Below are 12,428 nucleotides of genomic sequence, written 5' to 3'. Positions count from 1 at the left end.
CATCAAGATTCATTTTCAATTATCTTTATATACAGAAGATCAATTTAGTATATATTAAGTAAAGATTTCAACAGTTTGCACCTACACAGAAACAAAAAGTGTAAAGTACTGTTTGAGTACTAGTTATAGCATTATTTACATCATACAACACATTAAGGACAGAGATCCTACATGGGGTGTAATTGCACAGTGACTCCTGATGTTGACTTAACAATTGACACTCCTGTTTATGGCATCAGTAATCACCCTAGGCTCTTGTCATGAGTTGCCAAGGCTATGGAAGCCTTTTGAGTTTGCCAACTCCTATCTTTAAATAGAGAACTATTGAACACACCCAGAGGTCTCACTATAATAAAAAAATACACTGCTGGTACCCTTAAATGTAATAGTTGAATTGAAGAGAAATTAGAATGACAGTCAAGATGTAAAACATGCACATCAGCCTTTCTGCTGTTGTTGTACCAATAGTTTCAGTGATTGTTATGTCTCTTAAATGAAAATACACTGAGATAGTTCATGTATGCTAATATATTATCATGTAAAGCCCTTTTCAGGGACAGGCACTTGATACAGTGGTTAAGATTTTGTCTGGAGTGACTGCATTTGGGTTCTGGCTCTGCTCCCAATTCTGTCTTCCTACAAATGATGGCTCAAGTAGTTGAGTCCTTGCAACCTATTTAGAAGAGATTCAGATCATGTTCCTGGTTCATAGCTTCAGCCTGACCCAGTCAATGCTGTTGTGGGTATTTGGGAAGTGAGCAGAGAACGGAAAAATCTCTGTTGGTCTCTACATCTTTCAAATAGATAAATTAATTAAAAGTACAAATTTCAAATAAAATAAAACCTTAACTGAGGTTATTAATCATCACTTAACATCAAGCCTGGAACATATTACTAAGCACAAAACAAGTCCTTGGAGTATGAGGAAGGAAGATAAGTAGATCTAGTTTAAGTACATTGAAAATAAAAGCCACATCTTCAAACCTGTTAAATATTTTTCGCAAATTTATAAAACTTATTTGTAGTGCACATGTACTGTGTGGATACTCTGTTTCCTCAGTTCCCATGCAGTGCTCTGTATGAATGAAATGCTCATTTGCTGTTGGTATATTAAGGTTTTTTTAAAGATTTATTTATTTATTTGAAAGTCAGAGTTACACAGAGAGAGGAGAGGCAGAGAGAGAGAGAGAGGTCTTCCATCCAATGGTTCACTCCCCAGTTGGCCTCAAGGGCCAGAGCTGCACCAATCCGAAGCTAGGAGCCAAGAGTTTCTTCCAGGTCTCCCACATGGGTGCTTTCCCAGAGCACAGTAGAGAGCTGGATTGGAAGTGGGGCATCCGGATTTCGAACCAGTGACCATATGGGATGCTGGCGCTTCAGGCCAGGGCGTTAACCCAGTGAGCCGCAGCGCAGTATTAAATTTTACTTTGAATCTTCATTGCACGTCAGAAGTACACTATTTAGTCATATTAATAATAAAAAGGCAAGAGCAATAGTCCAATACTTGTGCTAATTAATCATAGAAGTATTAATATTCAAAAACAAATAATTCATAATGTAAAACAGCATATATTTTGTGAGTTTTTGATCTCCACATACAATTAAGAAGAAGAAATCAATTAAATCTGGCATTTTTGTGTGACAATGATGACCTATGAAGCTCCATGCTGCACCAGTAACCTTTGCAAACTAGTAGTTTCTGGTTTTATTTAATATGTTCAAATCAGATTTAATAGAACTCAGTCTCATTCCAGCACATCAGGCACAAAAAGCTTCTTTGATCTTTTCTTCACTTTTAAGAAACATCTGCATCTTTGTAAAAGACATAGTAGGGTGAGCCAAGTCTGAGAATAGACACAGCCACGTGCAAGTAGATAGAAATAATTGTTGGGGAAACCACTTCTCCTTAAACTCCCAGAGACCTGAAAGAAAGGTGGCAAGATCTGGTACTTATAAACAAAGAGTAATTTCCAAAATTCGGCCTTCTTTGTTTTAAACTGGACAGAAGAATGATAGAATTAATTTTAAAGGTATCCAAACATTTATTACACAAATAGGGAGACTTACAACCAAAAGAAGTGCATACAAGTGTTTGCTCTTTACTATTTTTTAAAGATGAAATTTCAACGTTTCCTTGCCAAAATTCCTCTGTTGTGTTTTATTTGGTCTGACATGGAGAGCAGAATATTCTGTGTGAATACTCAACATATATCTCCAGCCATGCAGCAAAAAACGTTCAGCTACTGCATCTGTTTCCCCTTCAGTACTCTAAGCCCTGCAAGTGCTTAGTAACTCTGCATCTTCCATAGCTCCTGTCATGTGCTTGAACTGAAACGAACTTTGTTTGTTCTAGATGAATGCTGGGGTGTGCCAAGTAAAACAATATTCCAACACTTCTTTGGAGCAGAGTTGCAAGTGGCAAGATGCTGATTCTGAGACTAGCTGCAATAGGCTGGACAAGAGGAAGGCAGTGGCGGTCAGTTTGAATGCCTGGGAAGGGTTAACCTTAACCACTCATCTGCTGCTACTCAGGGATTTGCTTTCCCAAGCAGGTGGAAACGGACCACTGAATGAAGGAAAGAGCAAAGTGGCAGATGAGAGACAGCAGACGTTTTCAATCTCAGCCTCATCCAGGTTTCTAGCACATGTTGTAGATTGAGTGTTCCGTGAAGCCCAAAGGCATGAACCAAACAGAAGACTGAGCCAAGACTCCTCATGGCTTATTGAAAACATTTCCAAGCCTTGGAAATGTATCCTAATAGGAATTCCTATCATTTCTGGAAAAGACAGGCAAACCAATATGTTCTGAGAAACCAGTGGCCTTCCCTCGCCCCTTCCAGCAGAAAAGAAAAAGTAAAAAATTTAGCCAGTCTGTTTTTGAGAATCAGTCACTTTCACAATTTAAACAATAGGAACAAAACTTTTAGAATATTCATAGCGTTAATAACTTCCTACTGCACATACATGTATATGTATGTATGCATGCATATCTGAGAGTTCTTCAAAAAGTTCATGGGAAATAGAATCAAAATATACATGAAGTTTGATGCAAAAAAGTTGAGCTCTGTACACACAATGGGTTTCAAAAAGTTAATGAAGGAAATATATCACAAAAAATCTCTATATAAATTTCATTTTTGCACCAAAATAAACATGTTTAATTCAGTTTTTCTTGAATTTATTGAAGTGCGTCTCTAAATTTCCAGAAACACAGAATGACATAAACACAGCATAGTCTGGGAAGATAATGATCTAGATTCTAACCTATATTCCATTCCTCAGTTGATATGAAACCATGTGTAAGTAATTTAGGCTTTTGGACTCAGTCTTCCTTTCTTCTATAATGTTAGGGAGCACCATGAAATGATCTTTCCAAGTCTGAATTATGCTATTTTATCAAATATATTGAAGTATATTTTACGTGCAATAAATCTCATGAATCCTGACAGATGTACACACCCATGAAACCACCAACCAACTCTAACACAGAACATTTCCGTTACCCCCAAAAGATTTCTGGTGTTGTTTTTGGTCAACGCATGCCTCTGCCTCCAACCCCACAACCACGAATATGTTTTCTTTCATTATAGGGAGTTTATATTTATGTAAATGGAATTAAACAGTCTGTCCTCTTTTACTTCTGGTTTTATTCACTCAGAATAATCGCTGACATTCATTCATATGGTTGCAGGCTTCAGTAGTGTCTTCATTCATAGCGTATTTTTAAATCTATCCATCTGTTAATGGACATTTGGGTTATGTCTTTTAGGAACAAATCTGCTGCGACCATACGTGTAAAAGTGTCTGGGTGGACATATGGGAGTACTTTGAAAAGTGCTTAGAAAAGTTCATTTAAAAGCATCTTGTGACACTGACATCCCATACCAGAGAGCAGGTTTGAGTCCTAGCTGGCCTATTTTCAATCCAGCTTCCTTCCAATGCTCCTGGAAAGCAGTGGATAACAGTCTAATACCAGGACTTTTGCTACTCATGTGGGAGACCCATATAAAATATGAGGCTCTTCTTCGGCATGGCAATGGCATGGCTGTTGTGGGCATTTGAGAAGTGAGACATTGGGTGTAAGACTTCTGTTTCAGGGTTGGTGTAGTGGCGTAGCAGGTTAAGCCACTGTCTGCAACTCCAGCATCCCATTTAGGCACCAGTTCAAGTCCCAGATGCTCCACATATGGTCCAGCTCCCTTCTAGTGTTCCTGGGAAAGCAGCAGAAGATGGCCCAAGTGTTTGAGCCCTTGCTATGCAACTGGTAGACCTTGAAAAAGATCCTGGCTTCAGGTAGTTGGGAGGAAAGAAGCAGCCAACGCTAAGTGAGCATGTTGTCATTCTCCTAGAACTTATCTTTATAATTCGTTGGGGAATGTATGAATTATGAAATCCATTGATGATTTCTTGGATGTCTGATTTTATTAATGATTTCCAAACAAAATTTTATTAGTCTTCACAAATATAGTTCTAGTTCAGTAGACTTTTTTAATTTTTTGTTTGTTGTTATTTTGCAAAATTTTATTTATTTAGTGTTAAAATTATTTTATTTATTGTCTCTTTTTGCTCACTATAGTATAAGGCTAATGAGAATTGGGCCTATATTAACATTCTCATTTTTCAACTCACTCAATAAATGAGTGCAGATTGGCACTCATGATTTATATCTTTAAGTTCAATTTCTTTTTTTTAAAAAAAGAATGTTTTTGACAGATAAGAGTTACAGACAGTGAGAAAGAGACAGAAAGAAAGGTCTTCCTTCCGTTGGTTCACCCCCCAAATGGCCGCTATGGCCAGCGCTACACTGATCCGAAGCCAGGAGCCGGGTACTTCCTCCCGCTCTCCCATGCCGGGACAGAACCTGGTGCCCCAACTGGGACTGGAACACGAGTTACCGGCTCCACAGGCGGAGGAATAGTCTAGTGAGCCGCGGTGCCGGCCTAAGAATTTTTATTTATTTGAAAGTCAGAGTTACACAGAGAGAGAAGAAGAGGCAGAAAGAGAGGTCTTCCATCCGCTGTTTCGCTTCCCAAATGGCTGCAAATGTCAGAGCTGTGCTAATCTGAAGCCAGGAGTGTTCTCCAGGTCTCTGTGAGTGGGCCATCATCTATTGCTTTCCCAGGCCATAGCAGAGAGCTGAATCGGAAGTGGGGGAGCTTGGATTCAAACTGGTGCCCATATGGGATACTGGCACTGTAGGTGGTAGCTTTACCCACTACACCACAACGCGGGACCTGTAAGTTAACTTTCTTTAACCCATCTTCTTTCTTCTTTTAAGGTAAGTTTTAAAGTTGTTTGAGAGAAAGAGAGAGAGAGAGAGAGAGAGAAAATGAATCATCTTCTAGCTGCTGATTCACTCCCCAAATAACCACAGCAACAAGGACTGGACCAGGTTGAAGCCAAGAGCCCAGAACTCCGATTTGGGTATTCCTGACTGAAGAACTTCAGTAATCAACTGCTGCTACCTAGGCAGATTAAGAGTGTGCTGAAAATGATGCTAAAATTCACACGGAAACAAAAAAGACCCCAAATATCTAAAGCAATCTTAAACAACAAAAACAAAGTTGGAGACATCACAATACCAGACCTCAAGACATACTACATGGCAGTTATAAACAAAACAGCCTGGTACTGGTACAAAAACAAATGAGTAGGCCAAATTAAAAAAAAAAAAATATGGTGCTGGATCAGAAGTGGAGGCAGAACACAATCCTAGCACTTATATTTGAGATATGAGTGCCCCAACCTGTGTCTAAACCTAAATGAATCAATCTTACCAACAAAGGGTTCATTCAGTTATGTCTATTCTTACTTAACAAATAGAAAATTTCCTTTCTATGCATAATAATGACCTTTTCTCCTTTTTTTAAATTCTCTTCTCTGACTTGAAATTTGTTGTGTTTAAGTAAGGATATTTCACTTCTACTTCTTTCCAGGTAACATTTTGATGTTTCTGCCTACTTAACTTTCTAGACTTAATTTAACAGTAAATATGGGTTTTTCAGTTAAGCTCTATTCATTTCAAATCATAGAAACATATGTTTTTATGATATATTTATAAAGGTATATTGAAGTTGAAACATACTATCAAACAAATGGACCTCACAGACAATTACAGAACATTTCATCACATAGATACAGAGTAGACATCCTTCTCATCAGCACATGGGATATTTTCAAGGACAGACCATATATTAGGCAACATGAACACAGACACAACACAGTGGGTAGCTGAGAGACAGAGCAGGTGGAAACTTAAAGATGGAGGTAAGACCAAACTGCAGCAGCCTATGGTGATATAGCAGAAGGGAGAGCATGGTGAGTCTGGCCTGGAGCCCAAGAGGCTAGTAGGTACCTGCAGGCCCAGTGGAAGTAAAAGTAAACAATAAATAAACAATAAAGCAAACAATAAAACAGGCCCAGTGGAAGTGCAAAGTAAACAATATTTTTGGAAAAATAGCAAGGCCAAATCATTACATATCCAAAGTAACCTTGCATATAAATGGCTTCAATTCTCCAGTTGAAAGATACAGATTGGCTGAGTGGATTAAAAAACAAGACCCATCTATTTGCTGCCTAAAAGAAACACATCTCACCAACAAAGATACACGCAGACTGAAAGTGAAAGGATAGAAAAAAAAAAAGCCCATGCTAATGGAAAGCAAAAAAGAACGAGTGTAGCCATCCTAATATCAGACAAAATATATGATACTTGAATAGGAAAAGTCACTAGCGCCTGAAATGTCACTACACTTGCTAATAACTAGCATTATAATAATGACCCCTGCCCCACTTTCCTTGCACAGGATATGAAGATGAGTTCCAGAAATGGCTAATTTGGAAGGATGGCTGTGTTTCTGAAAAGACTAGATGATTCTTGTCTTCCATACTCATAACATATCACAGCATGCTGTATAAAAATGCCTTCAGTGATTATAATTTCCTATTTATTTAATATCATCATCTTCACAATGTTCACATAAGCCAATATGTTATTTCTTTGTATTATAAAAACAGCATCAAATTTATTAAGTCAAGTGCTCTAGAATATTGAGCATACCTAAATTTCTCAAATATAACTTCATTTGCCAAAGCCATTTAGATTTGTTTTTATTTTAAAGGAGAAAATTCTGATTTTCAGAGCAGAAAAGTAATTTTTTATAACAGCCTACTATATGTCAGTAATGGAGTTGGTAATGAAGCCCTAGTTCTCTGAATCTCCAGTTCAGTACTCAATTGAAAAAGCAATGAAATTTAAACAAAAAAATAAAAGTTACACTCTGATTCTACAAGATATGTTCCTGCAGACTAATGTCACTTACTTTACTCGTTATAATCCAAGTATACTTCAAGAAATATTTACTTCATGACCTTTGAAGGTCATTTCATGTAATAGTGCAATGACTGAAGTTTGGCTTACTTGGAAAATATATTTTATGAGCTTTCTGTCCTGTGCTCCTAAAAACAATAGACTATTAAATATCCTAATGCACTAATAGATTCATTTAAATTAAGAATAATACCAAACTATGTAGTGAAATAAATGTTTTAGAAATATCTTGCCATTTCCAAAAAATATCTATAATAATTTAATATATACAGATTCACCAAAACTCCTGTGAAAATGGTAATATTATTATTACTGCTACTATTATTCCATTCATAAAGACAAAGCTTTGAGGGTTTAATTTATGTAACTAAGTACAGAACTGGCAAACTCCAGTCTTCAGACTAACAGTTCCTACCTTGAGAATAAAACATTATTCTGAGACTTTTAAACTTTAAATCTAATAATAAGCATGAAATGGGCATTAAATTTGTTATAGAATTACCTTACTATTAATTTTGTGTTAAAAATTCATGAATGCAGCTTTCCACATAAATCTTCAAATGGAACGATAGCACAATATTGTTAAAATATTTAAGGTTATCTCAAAAGGCTTCCATCTAGAGAAGGCAGCACTATTAAGAATGAGAGAAATGGGCCAGCACCATGGCTCACTAGGCTAATCCTCTGCCTGCAGTGCAGGCATACCGGGTTCTAGTTCCGGTTGGGGCACTGGATTCTGTCCTGGTACCTCCTCTTCCAGTCCAGCTCTCTGCTGTGGCCTGGGAAGTGCAATGGAGGATGGCCCAGGTCCTTGGGCCCTGCACCCGCATGGGAGACCAGGAGGAAGCACCTGGCTCGTGGCTTCCGATCAGCGCAGCGCCGGCCGTAGCGGCCATTTGGGGGGTGAACCAACGGAAGGAAGACCTTTCTCTCTGTCTCTCTCTCTCACTGTCTAACTCTGCCTATCAAAAAAATAAATAAATAATAAAAAAGAATGAGAAAAACATATCAAACAAAATACATAACCAGATTTAGATAAGAAACAAATAATAAATAAAATACTAAAACTGAATCTAACAATTCATTAAAAAAATGAAGGAAGTAAGTCTTCATTCATAAATTTGAAAGATTTCACATTGGGTATATGCAATGATATCCAGCTTTGTCCTATAAGACTCAAGTGCAGATCTTTATAAAAGATCTGAAATTTTCCTGTGGGTTCATTGACTATGTCTGAATAGAAGCCCTCAGATTTGTGACTCAGAAAAAATAATCATGCAAACAATCTCCCTCAAAAGAATTCTTTCAATACGTGAGAAACAAAATAATCATAAAAGATTAATTGCAGATTGTGTATATTTTATATGATGTAATATTTATAAAATGGTTTTCATTAATAATGTAAGAGAGGACACAAGAAAAAAAAACATATCAAAAAGTTACTAATATGACTGGAAAAGCCACACAGTAAATGATAACCAAGAATGGTAAAAATACAGTAATGGTGTCCCAATTTTTAACCTAAGCATTTTAGTATTATAGATCAAATTTGGTAGAGGTAATTCTTAAATATTTGATTAATCAATTAATTATTGTAAAAAACATTCAGCTGATAAGGAAATATTTCAGAATTCCGGAGAAATAAGGGTTATAACTGCTGTTCTATATGTAAGTAACAGAAACTTTCTGGTAAAAGGCACCCTAGAGAAGTACAAGTGTACTTCAAATTAAATTACGGGGGAAATTATTCAAGATGTTGAAGGGGCAAGGAGGTTATAAGTCAGACCCTTAAAACCCAGGGTGAAAAAGCAAAAATAAATAAATAAATAAAGTTCTCATCAAACTAAAATGCTTCTGCACAACAAAGGAAATAATCTGCTGAGTGAAGAGCAATCGCAAAATGTGAGAAAATATTTTAAATTACACATCTAAAAAAGAGTTAATACCCAGTATAAACAACTTAATCACAAAATAATATAAAATAATTCAACTAAAATAGGGCAATATTTAAACAGGCATTTCGCTATGAAAGACTTACAAATGGTCAAAAGATACACAAATAAACATTCAACATCATTAACTATAAAGAAAACTATAAAACTATAAAGAAAACAATAATGAAAACCTTAAATAGAAAGCAGGGTCTAGCCTAACAGTTAAGATGCCAGTGAAATACCCACATCCCAAACTATTGAAGTGTCTGGATTTGATACCTACCTGTTTTTACTGACTTCAACTTCTTGCTCATGCAGATCATGGGTGACATAGTGATAATTCAAGTAACTGAGTTTCTGTTACCCATATGGGAGAAGTGAATTTTATTCGCAGCTCCCATCTTTAGCCTGACACAGCCGCCACTGCTGGGGCATTTGGGTTGTGAACTAGCAAATGAGAACTTAATTTCTCTCTCTCTCTCTCTCTCTCTCTCTCTCTCTCTCTCTTGCTCTCTCTCTCTCATCGGCCTCTGGCTTACAAATAAATTTCTGAAAAAAACAATGAGATGCCATCTCAACTTATTAGATTGACTAGTACCCAAATGCCAAAAGATAATGTGTACTGGTGAGAATATGAAGAAAAGAGGATCCTTGTATGCTGCTGGTAGGAGCATAAATTGGTACAGTCATAGAAAACAATATGGAGGTTCCTCATAAAACCAAAAATGCAAGTACCATATGATGCTGAAGTCCACTCTTAAGACATCTGTACTTCCATGTTTATTGCAGCTATCCACAATAGCCTAGAAGTGGAAACAATAAGTGTCCATCTACTAAAAAATGTATAGAGACTATGTGACACATATAAACAATGGAGCACTTTGTGAAATCTTGTGATTCACAATATGGTCAGAACTGGAAGGTATAATGTGAATTAAGATAAACCAAACAGAGGAGACCAGTACTGCATGATTTCACTCACATATGGAGTCTAAAATGGTGATCTGACAGAAGCCAAAAGCATAGTGGTGGTTACCAGAGGCTTAGAAGGGGAGACAGATGTGGAGACATGCAGGGAAAGGTTTATTAATGAGCATTAAATTATGAGTAAGGAATCCTGAGGTTCTATTGCACAGTAGGAAGAAAATGAACTGCACATTTTCTCTCTATTTAAGAATACCAGGAAAATAATACTAGACTAGTGGCAAGGTGACTGAATAAGGAAAAGATGCATTGATTTTAATGATGGGAAGATGCCAGAAAAATGGGAGGATCTGCATTCCTAATAGATAGTTGGAGAGAAGTTTTCAGTGAAAAGTTCACAAAAAGAAGAGAGGGCTCTGTGCAGCAGCAAAGATTGTATAGCCACGCAGCAGCTCACAGAACACCACCAGTGATTCCCATGGCTGGTGGCTGACAGGGAAGCCATCTTCCCAGAGTGAGGTGAGATAGTCTGCAGAAGCCCGTGCTCCACTGCAGATCGTGTATGGGGGAGAACCTGGTGGTCACCGCTCACTTTGAGTCCAGATGGACAACCTATGGAGGCTAGGGTGCCCACTTAACTGTGAGTGGAGGGAATCTGCTGCCCACCTTCACCAGGGCACCTAGCAACCAGCAGGGGAAATACCATCTTCTAGGGTAAGGCAAATGGAAGCTGCTGCAGCCTATGCATTTCTTGTGAATTATGTCACAGGGAGAAACTCATCATCCCCACTAATATTGAGTAGAGGTACAGGAAGTGCCTGGAGGCAGAGAGCCCAGTTAATTCTGTGAACAGAGCACACATTGCTTTCCTCCTTTCCCCCCATCAAAGTGCCTGATAACCAGCGAGGAAGTGCCATCTTCCCAGAATAAAGCAAGTGGAGCCTGGCCTAGGGAGGTGATGGGAAGCAGAGAACCCAATAAGCACATTGTTCCCCCTCCCTCCTTCCACCAAAGCACTGGACTCAGCTTGCCAGGGTGGAGCGTGGACAGACCTTGATTGGGCAGGTGGCTGGCTCCAGGGACAGAGCAGCTCTCTCTTTGGATGGGGAGGTTTGTAGGTCAGATAGTGGGTCTCTATGACTGTGAAAACCCTGCAACCTATGACTGTAGGAATCCCGTGGCTGTGTGATAGGTCAGGAAACCAATAACTGTGTAAAGTGTGGCTGAGTCTTTGGGCAATTAATGAGCCTGAGGCCAAAAGCTCAGAGTTCCCTGAGTGTTAGCAAATGGACATAGTAAAGGGCCCCATGTTCACAGTACAGAGCATATGGTTTCTTTGTGTGGTTCATGCACCAGAATTAGTTGGGCATGCAGGTGCAGAGAAATTATTCTTGGCACAGATAAGGTTAGAGGCAGTGATCATGTCAGACAGGGTCATCATCCCCTCTCCCCTACGGAGTGCAGAGATCTACCACTCATAACTTGGGTGGTACCCTGGACTTCTTCTCTATCAACAACTGCTGGCCAGAGCTCCCTGGCCTCACCTAGCACACATCTCTGGATATCCACTGTAAACCACAGGCATTCCACTGAATGTAGAGGCACATTGCCAAGAACAAAGACTGGAGAGCAGAGAGCAAGTGTTTCTCCAGATGCATAAAAACAAGTGTAGAAATATAAGAAACATGAGCAAAAAGACAAATGACTCCCCAAAATGAATACAATGAAAGGCCAATATTATACTGTGAAGATGAGATTGATGAAATACCTGAAAAGGAATTCAAAAGAATGATAGTAACATTATTCAAAAACACAGAGAAGCAATTACATGAGTTAAAGAAATTAATGAATGACAAGAATAAGAACTTCTGCTGGGAAATAGAAAAATCACACTTAAATATTAGGAATAAAAAATTCAGCATGTCACATAAAAAATACAGAGGAGAGTCTGAGCAACAGACACAGTGAGGCAGAAGAAAGAATATCCAAGATGATAGGTAAGGCTTTTGAAATAACTCTCTGAGAAGAAAGAGGAGGAGGAGGAGGAGGAGGACAATTACCAAACAGAAAAACCAGCATACATGATCTATTTGATAGCATCAAATGACAAATTATACATGTCTTAGACATTCCTGAAGGAATGGAAAAGCAGAATGAGTTAGAAAATTTATTCAGTGAAATAAATGCAGAAAATTTATTGAATTTATAGAAACATATGCATATCCAAATACAGGAAGCAC

The sequence above is a fragment of the Lepus europaeus genome, chromosome 3, assembly GCF_033115175.1.
Source record: "Lepus europaeus isolate LE1 chromosome 3, mLepTim1.pri, whole genome shotgun sequence".
NCBI classification, from domain to species: domain Eukaryota; kingdom Metazoa; phylum Chordata; class Mammalia; order Lagomorpha; family Leporidae; genus Lepus; species Lepus europaeus.
The sequence above is the reverse complement of the archived record's forward strand: the minus strand, read 5'-3'. Positions refer to the sequence as shown.